A 12980-nucleotide genomic window follows, 5' to 3' on the forward strand; every position below is an offset into this window, starting at 1 on the left:
TATCTATCTATCCTTCTATCTATCTCCTATCTATCTATCTATCTATCTATCTATCTATCTATCTATCTATAACTATCTACAGTATCTATCTATCTATCTATCTATCATCCCCACCTACCATACCCCATTTATAATACGAGTCTCTTTCTATATGGGAGGCCTCTTCAGGCCCCAGGCCTTGAGCACGACTACAACCTTTGCCCCTGTATCTTCGCCCCTGTAGAGAACCAAGTATTATTTTCCCTTGTATGTTATTTCACCTTCATGTATGTCCTTAAACCCCTCGGCTTTTCCAGTTATATCTAATATAAAATAAATATACCACCAGCTTTATAGAGGCTCCGCTATATTGTACGAGCTGCGGGGCTCCGTCATTTAACATTGGCAATAAATCTGTAATTTACTCTAATACCGAGAACAGATTTTATTTAATGGGAGATCATATAATGCAATGGAAGTCAAGTTTGAGGAATAACGCTTACTAATTTAGTGAATAAAACACCCCGCAGCTGATGGGAATTCTCACATTACAACATGTTTAGAAGAGGCTGCTCAGTTTGTGGTTTGTTGTCTGTGAGAAATATTTATCCCTTAAATACGAGAATATGTTCCCATGTGAATCCATTGCGAGAATGGAACATATTAACCAAAGGCATTACCAGCAAAGTGCGCAGCTTACCTATATGTTCTACATGGTCGAGGGGGCTGTGGAAGCGAAAACCAGAAAAATACCGCCAGACATTGTATTAACTATACCGCTATATAGTGCTGAACTAATACCGTTTCATCTGTGACATTTGTGCCATTGGATTTAAAAATTGTAAAGAGTTTTTGGAGGGGGGCTAAACATACGGATGTTCTATAACAAGGATTTAACATCAATGACCAACATTCGCTGCCCTTAATGATCTACTGTTCTCAGCAACTGATATAGAAAGAATAGAGCAGGAAGCAGACAGCACAGTTCTCCGTGTAGTGACCTGACAGCTTAGGTCCAATAAAGTAACTGTAATCTGATCTGCAGTACCAGATCTGGCCACTACACAGTGCACGGAGCTGTCAGCTTCCTGCTCTATTCTCTGCTTAGAAAATATAATAATTAATAAACAGGGCAGTTCTCTGTGTAGTGACTGGACAGCTTAGGTCCCATTAAAGTAACTGTAATCTGATCTGCAGTACTAAGTCTGGTCACTACACAGAGAATGGAGCTATCCGCTTCCTGCTCCATAATCTGATGAGAAAATCTAATAATTAATAGTGCATATAAATGGTTCACGTATTAATAAAATGTACTTCTAAATTATTTTATTACGTATGGAAGTCAACCAGCGTATCTGGGTGGGTAACTCTTAAAAGGAATGTTTCACTTATTTAACTATTTAATAAAATCTAATGTATCACTTTTTCCAATCTTTTTCTATTTTTTGAGTTTTTTTAAATTCTATTTTCCATTATGACTATGGAGGCGGCCATCTTGCCTGAGCTTCTTCTCTCCTCTGTTAACAGCATTTAGTGATCTGCTTTACAGCACAGTTGTGACCATAGGCATCAATAGCCTGGAGCTGACTCATTGAGGTCTATGGGAGAGTTTTCTGTGCAGGGAAGGGGAGGAGACAAGCTGTGACATCATCTATTGTCAGTAGTGAGGCAATGATAGGTCAGTGGTGTTAACTTCTATTGTGATCCTGTCTGCTAAGAAAATCCCTGGGGGGGGAGAGGGGGCCCAATGATGAGGGTTGGGAGGTGGAGGGGTCCCAGGGTCACGCGTTGGAGGGTGGAAAGGGCCTGGAGTCGTGGGTTGGTGGGGGGGAAGGGAGCCTGGGGTTGCAGGTTGGGGGGGTGGAAAGGGCCTGGACTCACGGGGGGAGGAAGGAGGGAGGCACGGGGGGGGGGGGAGGAAAGGAGGAAGGATGGAGGAAATGGGGGCGCGGGTGGGGAGGAATGAGGCTGCCGGGGGGATGAGCGGGAGGGGGGCAGGGGGCGCAAAGGGGGGCCGGGAGTCCGTGGCGCAATTGTGTGGGAGGGGCCCGCTACGGCCAAAGGGGAGGTCCGGGCGCACGCTGCAGGTGGGTCGCGCAGGGGGTGAAAATAATCATTTTCTAGTAACACCTTCACAGTGCACTATTGGTGTCCTAGGGAATGATGGGACCCCTACTTGGACCCCAACCAGTGTTCTCTTGTGACATGTGACATTTCTTTGTTAGTGCTCTTGAGAATTAAGGAATTAAAAGCTTATCTCAAGAAGAGACACGAGTCATTGAGGGCCCCTATGTAAAAACAGAGTAAGAGCCCCGTGCCCACTGATAGTTCTAAAATGTAATAACTCAATAGTGTAACTAGTAGAAAGCAGTGGGGAGGGTGGGCCGTATAGAAAGCAGTGGGGGGATGGGCACTATAGAAAGCAGTGGGGAGGGTGGGCCGTATAGAAAGCAGTGGGGGGATGGGCACTATAGAAAGCAGTGGGGGGATGGGCACTATAGAAAGCAGTGGGGGGGATGGGCACTATAGAAAGCAGTGGGGAGGGTGGGCCCTATAGACAGCTGCGGTGAGGATGGGCCCCCTTCCCTAATAGGGGCCTACATGACGGCCACCATTAATCTAAGTAGTAGCTACAGACGGGCACCTTCCATGACGGAGCGCTTCCATATCAGCCAAGGTCTATTATCTCCCATCTCTCCATTCTAAGACATTCACAAGACCAGACACCTGTCTAAAACACGGTATTTATCACCGACTGCAAACACAGCCGTTACTTGCAGCTGCAGTCAAAATGAAAACTGTAAATTGTAACACACAGGGTTGGATTTCACAGGTTTTATTTGCATGTCTCCATGTCTGCCACCTAGGAGACTGTGACAATGACTCAACCTTGAAATATTCTCAATATAAGAACAATAATGGGGACCTTTCTCAAATTCTACAGAAAGCCAAGACGATATTTATAGCGGGATCTGGAGACAATAACAAACAATGTCAGTAAAATGCTACAAATAAACTGGATACAATAATAATACAGGAGACGGAGGAAATATCTACAGAGGAGGTGAGCGGGGCGGAACAATCCTCCGTCAGATCAGCTGCTCGTAGGCTGCGGATTGTCAGCTCTGAGGGTCAGAGAGAGTTTCTTACAATGCTTATATACTGCCATATACCTTATCAATACACAGTGCCATACAGTGCACATAACTGTACTTACCTAATCTGCTTCTGGCTACCTACAGACATGACAGCTACGCTTTAGTTTATGTTTTGCTATTACAAACTGAGTTTTTCCCCTTAATCTTCATCTTCTTCCAGCTCATCAAACCTGTGGGTTACCTAAGAGACATTGGTATATAATCCATAGCTCCCAGCTGTCTCAGGGTGTGCAGGGTGTACTGTGTGTGTGTGGGAGATGTGGGGTGCAGGGTGTACCCAAAGAGAAATGGATGGGAATGGGTAGAGTCAATTTAGAAATGGATGGGGCTAAATTTGTAGCGGCATGCATAGCACACCCATACGTTGTCCCTCTTTCTGTTCTTTAAAAATGGGGAAGTATGTATAATCTGTATAAAATACATTGGTGTATAATCTGTATGGTTTATAATCTGTATAAGAAACCTTGGTGTATAATCTGTATAGCAGACATTGGTGTATAATCTGTATAAGGAACCTTGTTGTATAATCTGTATAGGAGACATTGGTGTATAATCTGTATAAGAAGCCTTAGTGCATAATCTGTATAGGAGACATTGGTGTATAATCTGTATAGGAGACATTGGCGTATATAATCTGTATAGGAGACATTGGTGTATAATCTGTATAGGAGACATTGGTGTATAATCTGTATAGGAGACATTGGTGTATAATCTGTATAGGAGACATTGGTGTATAATCTGTATAGGAGACATTGGCGTATATAATCTGTATAGGAGACATTGGTGTATAATCTGTATAGGAGACATTGGTGTATAATCTGTATAGGAGACATTGGTGTATAATCTGTATAGGAGACATTGGCGTATATAATCTGTATAGGAGACATTGGTATATAATCTGTATAGGAGACATTGGTGTATAATCTGTATAGGAGACATTGGTGTATAATCTGTATAGGAGACATTGGCGTATATAATCTGTATAGGAGACATTGGTATATAATCTGTATAGGAGACATTGGTGTATAATCTGTATAGGAGACATTGGTGTATAATCTGTATAGCAGACATTGGTATATAATCTGTATAGGAGACATTGGTGTATAATCTGTATAGGAGACATTGGTATATAATCTGTATAGGACACATTGGTGTATAATCTGTATAGGAGACATTGGTGTATAATCTGTATAGCAGACATTGGTATATAATCTGTATAGGAGACATTGGCGTATATAATCTGTATAGGAGACATTGGTGTATAATCTGTATAGCAGACATTGGTATATAATCTGTATAGGAGACATTGGTATATAATCTGTATAGGACACATTGGCGTATATAATCTGTATAGCAGACATTGGTATATAATCTGTATGAGAGACATTGGTGTATAATCTTCCTGCCTATAAAGGACTCACACACCTTTCATTTGCTGTTTTCAGTAAAGCAGAATTTTTATATATTCGGAATAATTCATTGGGGTCGTAATACTATATAACCAGCTTTATTCTTTTATCTGCGTTATCAGTATTAACTTCCTCATTGGAGACTGAGCAATAACTCAGAGAGGATTGTGCTGTCTGATCATATTGCCGAGTGCGGAGATAAGGACTGTATTAATGTTCTATTGCACTTAGGCAGCCAAAAAGTCAGCAGGAGATTGGAGCTAGAGAGGTCTGTTACCCGCGGTGAGGGGGCTCTGACAAACTTTTACTACATGTATGAAGCTGAATTGTGTTACTGCAATGTTGTATCCTTATGTAACGCTGCATTTCTTGTGTTTGTTCACACTAGACTTCACGTCCTTACATCAGGAGCTTTCCATCACGCCGTTGCCATATTTTATTCCTCTCGCCTATGTAGCACCAACATGTTCCACAATACTTTACAGACATCATAACTCACTTTCCCGAGCAGGGCTCGCAATCTAAATTCCTTATCGGTACTGTATGTTTTTGGAGTGTGGGAGTAAGCCAGAGAACTTGGAGGAAACTCATGCAAACATAAGGAGAACATACAGACTTGTTGACTTTGGTTGGATTCGAATCCAGGACCCCAGTGCTGCAAGACAACATTATTAACCACTGAACCACCATAAACTAACTGTGGCCACTTAGGATGTGTTCACAAGGTCCAGCTGCCCAGCTGTGATGGCCAATGTTAGCCTGATGCTGAAGCTAAATCTGAGGTCTTAGGTCCGGTGCGGTTCCCGATTAGTTAATACCAGTAAATACAGTAGAGGAGCCTTGCAACCTTCACTACTCAGATAAGTAGCCTAGACCACCAAGGTGGCATTATTAACCCCTTAATGGCCCTAAACCACCATAACTTCACCCTTGCTATGGACCACCAAGAAAGGTATAGTTAGCCCCCTCCACAACCTAAACCACCAGGGATGTTACCATTCAAAGTCTACAACTTCTAAAATTTCTGAAAACATAATTGGTACCTGACGCAAATTTGCCAACTTTGATATTGGTAAACTAGGGGCAAATAATCCCAAATCACAACAGTTTACCCAGTCCAATGCCTAAACTAATGGACCCCTTTAATTTTGAGGGCAGGACCTTATACTAGGTTCATACTAATATTGGGGTTTCCGTTCTTCAGGTCTGCTTGGGGACTCAAAAAGCAAAAACCCAATCCACTTATGAAGTGGTTATCCATGGAAACTCGTGGACCCTATAGACTATAATGGGATCCGCTGGGTTCCTGCCTGAAAAATGTGGATAGAAAAAATCAGGACTTTTCTCTCTGCATTTTCAAGTGGAATGGGGGAGAGAATCCCCAAATGGTCACCCTGAAGCCTTACCTGGACTATTCTTTAAAATTAAGGACTTTCCAGCAAAGTCAGGACTGTTGGTATGGTGAAGAAGACATAACATGTCAGAGGTTGGGTTGAGCGATCGGGATCGGAAAAGATCGGATCCCGATTGGCGAACAAGTAAATTTCACGATCGGGATTGGCTGGAAAATGATGGAAATTGGATTTTGAAATGTCAAGATTGGCTCAACCCAAAAAGTGACTTTTCCCATAGAGAAGCATTGACTAGGGTTGAGCGATCAGGATTGGGAAGGATCGGATCCCGATCGGCGATCGAGCAAATTTCACGATTGCGATCGGGTTCAACTGGAAAATGATCAGAAATCAGATTTTAAAATCGATCCTGAAATCTCAAGAAAGGCCCAACCCTAGTCAGAGGTAGATGAATGAAATGAAGGTGCATCTCGTTGACCCTACAAGAACTTCAGACCCCTCCAGCCCACCACCCCATTCATGCCTTTAGACCTTCACGCCGGACGACAGAAGGATCTCGTACACGTTGGCTTTCACTCGTAAGATGACTTACATAACGCCTTCAGTCGTTGCTGTTACTAAAAACACTTTGATAAACTTTTCAACTTTTTTTCGGTCTGTTTGAAGCCTAAATAAATGCCGTCAACAAATATAGGGGCCTAAATATGTAATCACTTAGACAAGAGCAATGTGCCGGTTCTGGCATTTAATCAAACAATGAAATCACATCCAGTTTCCTGACACCAAAGATAAATGATGTAATAATCCAGAGGAGTTCCTTTATCTCGCTGGAACTTTGCATACTTGACTTGTTTTCCATATTTTGTGACTTTAAATGGTGGGAAAATGATATTAAAATGCTTGTAGCGCTTCCACTAAAGCGGCATCCTTTTTGTTTTATTGTATTTAATATAAAAGTGGCAATTATTTGATTTCAAAGCTATGAAAATATGTACCTTGTGAGAAAACAAGCAATTTAAGCTTTAATTGGTGTCATTTTTCATGGAACTGGCAAGGTTTTTACATCTTTGGCATGTCGTTCTCTATAAAACGGCGAGGCAGACTTCGACGGACGCCTTACGAATGTGTGTACATTGTAGGTGTATACATACACGTCTGGGTGCATTAGATAAGTGATGGCTTCAGTCGGCTCCTCGGATGTGGCAATTCTTCTCTTTCAGGACTTTCTTTTATTTTATGTTGTTTTATTTACTTTATGCCGGACATTTATTTAAAGGGAATGTCCCACAAGAAGTGATCACCTGTCTATAGAGAGGGGTGCATTAATATGCCTTTAAATGACATACCGGCTAAGGTTTGCTTTATGAGACAACCCCTTGAAGACATTTCTATCATCTTATGAGATCTTCATTAGAGATGAGCGAGTAGTGTTCGATCGAGTAGGTGTTCGATGGAATACTACGGTATGCAAAATACTCGTTCTCGATCGAACACTACTAGCTGTTCGAAGTTTAATGTTCGATGCAGAACCAGCGTTGATTGGCAGAATGCTATACATTGCCAATCAACGCTGGTTCTTCTCTTACCTTTCCAAAGTCTTCTCCGCGCTAGGTCCCTGCGTCTTCTTCCGGGTGGAATTCACTCTGCCCAGGCATCTGGCCTAGGCAAAGCCGTCTGCGCATACGCAGGCATGCACGTGCATACACGCGCGTGCGCAGTCGGCTCTGCTCAGGCGTCAGGCCTGGGCAGAGCCGCACGCGCATGCGCAGTGGGCTCTGCCTAGGCCAGATGCCTAGGCAGAGTGAATTTCACCTCGGAAGAGGACGCGGGGATCCTGTGACGGGAGAAGACTTCAATCAGAATCCAGCCTAACTGTCACTCGTGGACTTACTCGTGTCACTCGTGATTTTATTGAATGTTGCGTACCCCTGAAACGAGACCCCATAGACTATAATGGGGTTCGAAATCCATTCGAACAGTTGAACAGTGTGCGGCTATTCGAATCGGACACTTTAGTGTTCGCTCATCTCTAATCTTCATAGCATGCGGATTCCGCTGGGGTAGCCATAAGTTCACCTGTAGTTCCATCCAGTTTATGGTATTGAATGGAACGACACACTTGGAGAATGCGAGGAAACATAAATTGTAACTCATAATGTTACATGTAATCTTCACGAATGGCATCCTCTGTTTGTTATTTTATGTTTATGTATATATATGCGTTACTTTATTGACTGATTTTTGGTATCTTGTTTTTTGTTCTTTCTTTTCTGTACAATTTGTAGAGTCTGATGAAGGCACTGTGATGCCGAAAAACGTTTTACTCTGCTCTACAGAATAAAATTTATGTTTCCTCGCATTCTCCAAGTGTGTCGTTCCATTCAATACCATACATTGGGTTGGGACCCTACGACCACGAAGCTCCACTTTACTGGACCTTGCATCCCTTTACTCCATCCAGTTTATGGCACGCAAGGTTTACTGATGTTATACATCCTCCATAACAGACAGTTGGTTGTGGACCCACCATATCACCTAATGGCTTTGACTTTGGACAACTTCCAAGGACTTCACTGCACTTACCAGGTGGCTACTTCTCAGAGTGGTGCCATACAGGTGGCAGCTGGTCGAAGGCCAGAGAGATGCCCGTGCAAAGCAGCAGCAGGGATCAAGCAAAAGAGTCCTCAATACTGGCTGAGTTCAGAATCCATTCAGCGTTGTAAAAAGACAGAGGTCAGAACGGGCAGCATGGGCTCTAAAGTCAGAGGCAAGCCAAGGTCAGACACAGTAGAACAAGATCAAAGTCAAAAACAGAGACAGAAACGAGCCAAAGGTCAAAATATGGAGAAACTGACAAATGCAGAAGCAGAACCCCCTTGCAGGAACTAGGAACCAATATTGCTCAGGTGTCAGGTGAACAGAGGAACAACTTTAAAAACAAGGATTGCACAGGGAAGATTAGCATGTGCAAGTAATGAACCCTGAAGCACAACCTGCGGGAGCCTGGGAGAGAGGAAATATAATGGACAAGACACCAAGTAAGAAAAAAGCTACATTGGTTCCAATGCCCGTCCGGAGGGACAGTATGAAGTATGGAAAGCCAGTATAGCAAGGGGACGAAGACGCTGCAGAGAAGTAACCTGGTGGTGGGGACCTCCAGAAAGTGAAGCACCAGCCCCCAACATAACATTCATAAATACTGAAACATGGCAGCCTCTTCAAACAACTGCACCAGCGGCCCAGTTGCAGATCCCTGACATTCTGTAATTGATAAGGATAGGTCATCAATTATTTAGCCTAGAAACCCTCTTTAAACCTGCAGTTACCGTATTAAGACTTAATTCGGCACTAAAATTGGCATAACTATAGCGCGACTTGTTTATGATGGACCATCCGATGTTATTGAAGCCCTCACAGCAAACGTCAGCCATGGTGGTATTTCATTCCAGTACCTTGTGAAGTATTTCTTGCTGATCTATGAATGTGAATGGAGACGTGGATTTTACTTATTTCATCATTTTCTGCATATAAATGTGGATTTGATGCATTGTGCCGTTACTCACGCTTCTCTCACAATAGACGAATAATATGCAACTTCCTTTGAATAATATGAGCCATAGATTTTATACCATGGAATTTACTGCCACAACAATTCCTGCACGTCTTACTTTATCATAGAGTTTATCAATCCCATCCATTCAGATCACCCCCGCCACTCTACATGTGAAGGAAACTTTAGCAAGTGCTCTAACAATGCGGGTCAATGACAAGCCAAGATGTGCCACATTAAGCCCCTGATCAGACTTGTGCTACTTTGTTGGATTTGTTATAAGGCAGGCATTATTCTGGGTTTTCGGGAAAGGGGTTTCCGAACACCTAACAAAGTTATATAGTGATGAGTGATGAGCTCTCCAAAGGATAGGTCATCGGCATCAAATCAGTTGGGTTTTAACATCCAGATCCCACACCGATCAGCTGCTTTGCCCTTCAGAAGCCATAAACCAGGTCTATGGCCCAGACTAACTCTGTTTCTATTCAAGTGAATGGGAGAAGAGTTGCAGTTCCTGGCACCACTGCTACTGATTCATTCTATCTATCTATCTATCTATCTATCTATCTATCTATCTATCTATCTATCTATCCATCTCCTATCTATCTATCTATCTATCTATCTAATATCTATCTATCTATCTATCTATCTATCTATCTACCTATCTAATATCTCTATCTATCTATCTAATATCTATCTATATATATCTAATATCTATCTATCTATCTATCTATCAATCTCTCTATCTAATATCTATCTATCTATCTATCTATCTATCTATCTATCTATCTATCTATCTATCCACCCATCTATCCACCCATCTATCTATCTATCTATCTATCTATCTATCTATCTATCTATCTATCTATCTATCCACCCATCTATCTCTATCTACCTATCTATTTATCTAATATCTATCTATCTATCTATCTATCTATCTATCTATCTATCTATCTAGCTATCTATCTATCTCCTATCTATCATCTATCTATCTATCTATCTATCTATCTATCTATCTATCTATCTATCTATCTATCTATCTATCTATCTATCTATCTATCGTATCTATCTCCTATCTATCTATAGTATCTATCTATCTATCTATCTATTTATCTAATATCTATCTATCTATCTATCTATCTATCTATCTATCTATCTATCCATCTATCTATCTATCACCCTTGACTTTGTACATATGTGCTGCATAAGCCACAATCCATAAGTGTTCTCCACTGACCTAGACATACGTGATAGAAGTGACTACTATATACTAGTTCCATTATCTGCGCTGAAATCATTGACTCTATTATTGCTGCCTAGAATCTGGTGTAAACTTCTTGATCCCTGTAACACTCGGTACAATTACTCCATTTAATGAACACACTTTCACTTTTGACCCCCGAGGGGTAATTATTGGGTTCCAAGTAGAGCTCTCTCTGCAGGGTGTTATTGTTGATATTGCGAGTGACATATTAAGGCTCGGGTAAAGAAATGATCATTGTGATATGTAATGTGATTATCGTGTTAAATTGTGGCTGCCAGCAATGTAACATTCTTACAATGTCATATTAATTCATTTATTATTATAATAACCCGAATAATTGAAAAGCAAATACGATTTATAGTAGAATTTCCTCCTAAACCTAACATGTTATTCAGAACATGTGTCAGCATTGGGATCATAAGAAGCTTCTACAACTTCAGAAGTTTTGTGGGTTTTAAAGGGGAGCGGCCATGTCTCCGGACACGTCTGATTTAGTAACTAGTGGTCATCCTCCTAATATTATAGTTTTGCTACATTAACATCTAGATATGATTTCCTTTGTTTTGGTCCATTGGAGAACTAGAAGATTGGAAAAATGGACAAAAACTGACCCCAAAAATAATGGACACGAATGGAGTCCAAGGACCACATTGTCTACATGGGCAGGATTTTATTGTCCCGTGATTTTTGGCAAATCTATGTTGTAGGATCACCCATCGCAGATGTCAATGTAGCCTTGGTCTTGTGCTTCTACTCCTCATATTACGTAGGTCCCCTTTGCACCAAAGAAGCTCTTACCTGCCAAGCCATGGACTCCCCAAGACCTCCGCACGTGTCTGATGGAATCTGGCGCCATGACCTTTGAATCTTGTAAGTTCTGGAGTATGGCCTTCATGAACCACACTTGTTTTTCCAGAACCTCACACCGATGATTGATCACTTGAGATCTGGGGAATTTGGAGGACAAGCCAAAAACTTGAACTTTCCTCAAGGTCCTCAAACCATTCTTGAGCAATCTTCGCAATGTGGCAAAGCACAGTATCCTAGTAATAGAGGCTATTGAGTCTAGGGAAAAACATTGTCTAGAAGACGTTAACTTGGTCTATACAATGTTTCAGTAGGTACAACCAAAAGGTGTTGTATGAAGGTGCTGTCCAAGTAACAACCACATGAATACCAGGACCCGAGGTTTTCCAGCAGAACATTGCCCGGACTATCCAGATAAGCAACACTTGTAATGAAGAAAATGTGGTTCTTTAGGCCATGTCACCTTCTACCATCACCCCATGGTCTATTACTGATGCTCACATGCCCATTACAGGCACTTTATTCGGTGGACAGGGGTTAGCATGGGTACTCTTACCAGTCTGTGACTACACAGCCCTATGCAGGTTCCTATGGGTTAGTTTGGGCACTTCAAATACCTGCCTGACAAAGAATGTATATCTCATGCCAGGCACGGCCTGTACACATGTTCCCTATATTATAGCTAGATTTTTTCAACCTTTATGTGGAAATGGAGGACTTGATGCCAACTCTTCCCGTAAATCCATCCTGAAATAATTCTCTGTAACCCTTTCTCTTACTATATCCTTTCTTTTGCAAGTTTCAGAAAATCTATCTATCTATCTACATATCTATCATCTATCTATCTATCTATCTATCTATCTATCTATCTCATATCTATCATCTATCTATCTATCTATCTATCATCTCTCATATCTATCTATCTATCTATCTATCTATCTACATATCTATCATCTATCTATCTATCTATCTATCTATCTATCTATCTATCTATCTATCTACATATCTATCATCTATCTATCTATCTATCTATCTATCTATCTATCATCTCTCATATCTATCTATCTATCTATCTATCTATCTACATATCTATCATCTATCTATCTATCTATCTATCTATCTACATATCTATCATCTATCTATCTATCTATCTATCTATCTATCTATCTATCTATCTATCCGTCTCCTATTTATCTATATGTTTGTGACTATTATAATATCTCAATATAAATAAAGCAGGAACCCAGGCTCACCATATCTATATTGTAATGCAAATCAGCTCTGTTCCCAAAATGGAGAGCTTCTGATTTCACACAGCAGCCTATATGGGCAGGCCGAGCTGCAGTCAAAAGTAGTCTGAGCCTTGATAAGGTTATATCAGAAATTAAAGGGCTTGTCCAACTAATATATATTGAGTCTATTCTCAGGATTTGCCGTTAATAAGAGACTGGAGGTGGTTGG

This window comes from Leptodactylus fuscus, chromosome 8 (assembly GCF_031893055.1).
Source record: "Leptodactylus fuscus isolate aLepFus1 chromosome 8, aLepFus1.hap2, whole genome shotgun sequence".
Taxonomy (NCBI): Eukaryota; Metazoa; Chordata; class Amphibia; order Anura; family Leptodactylidae; genus Leptodactylus; species Leptodactylus fuscus.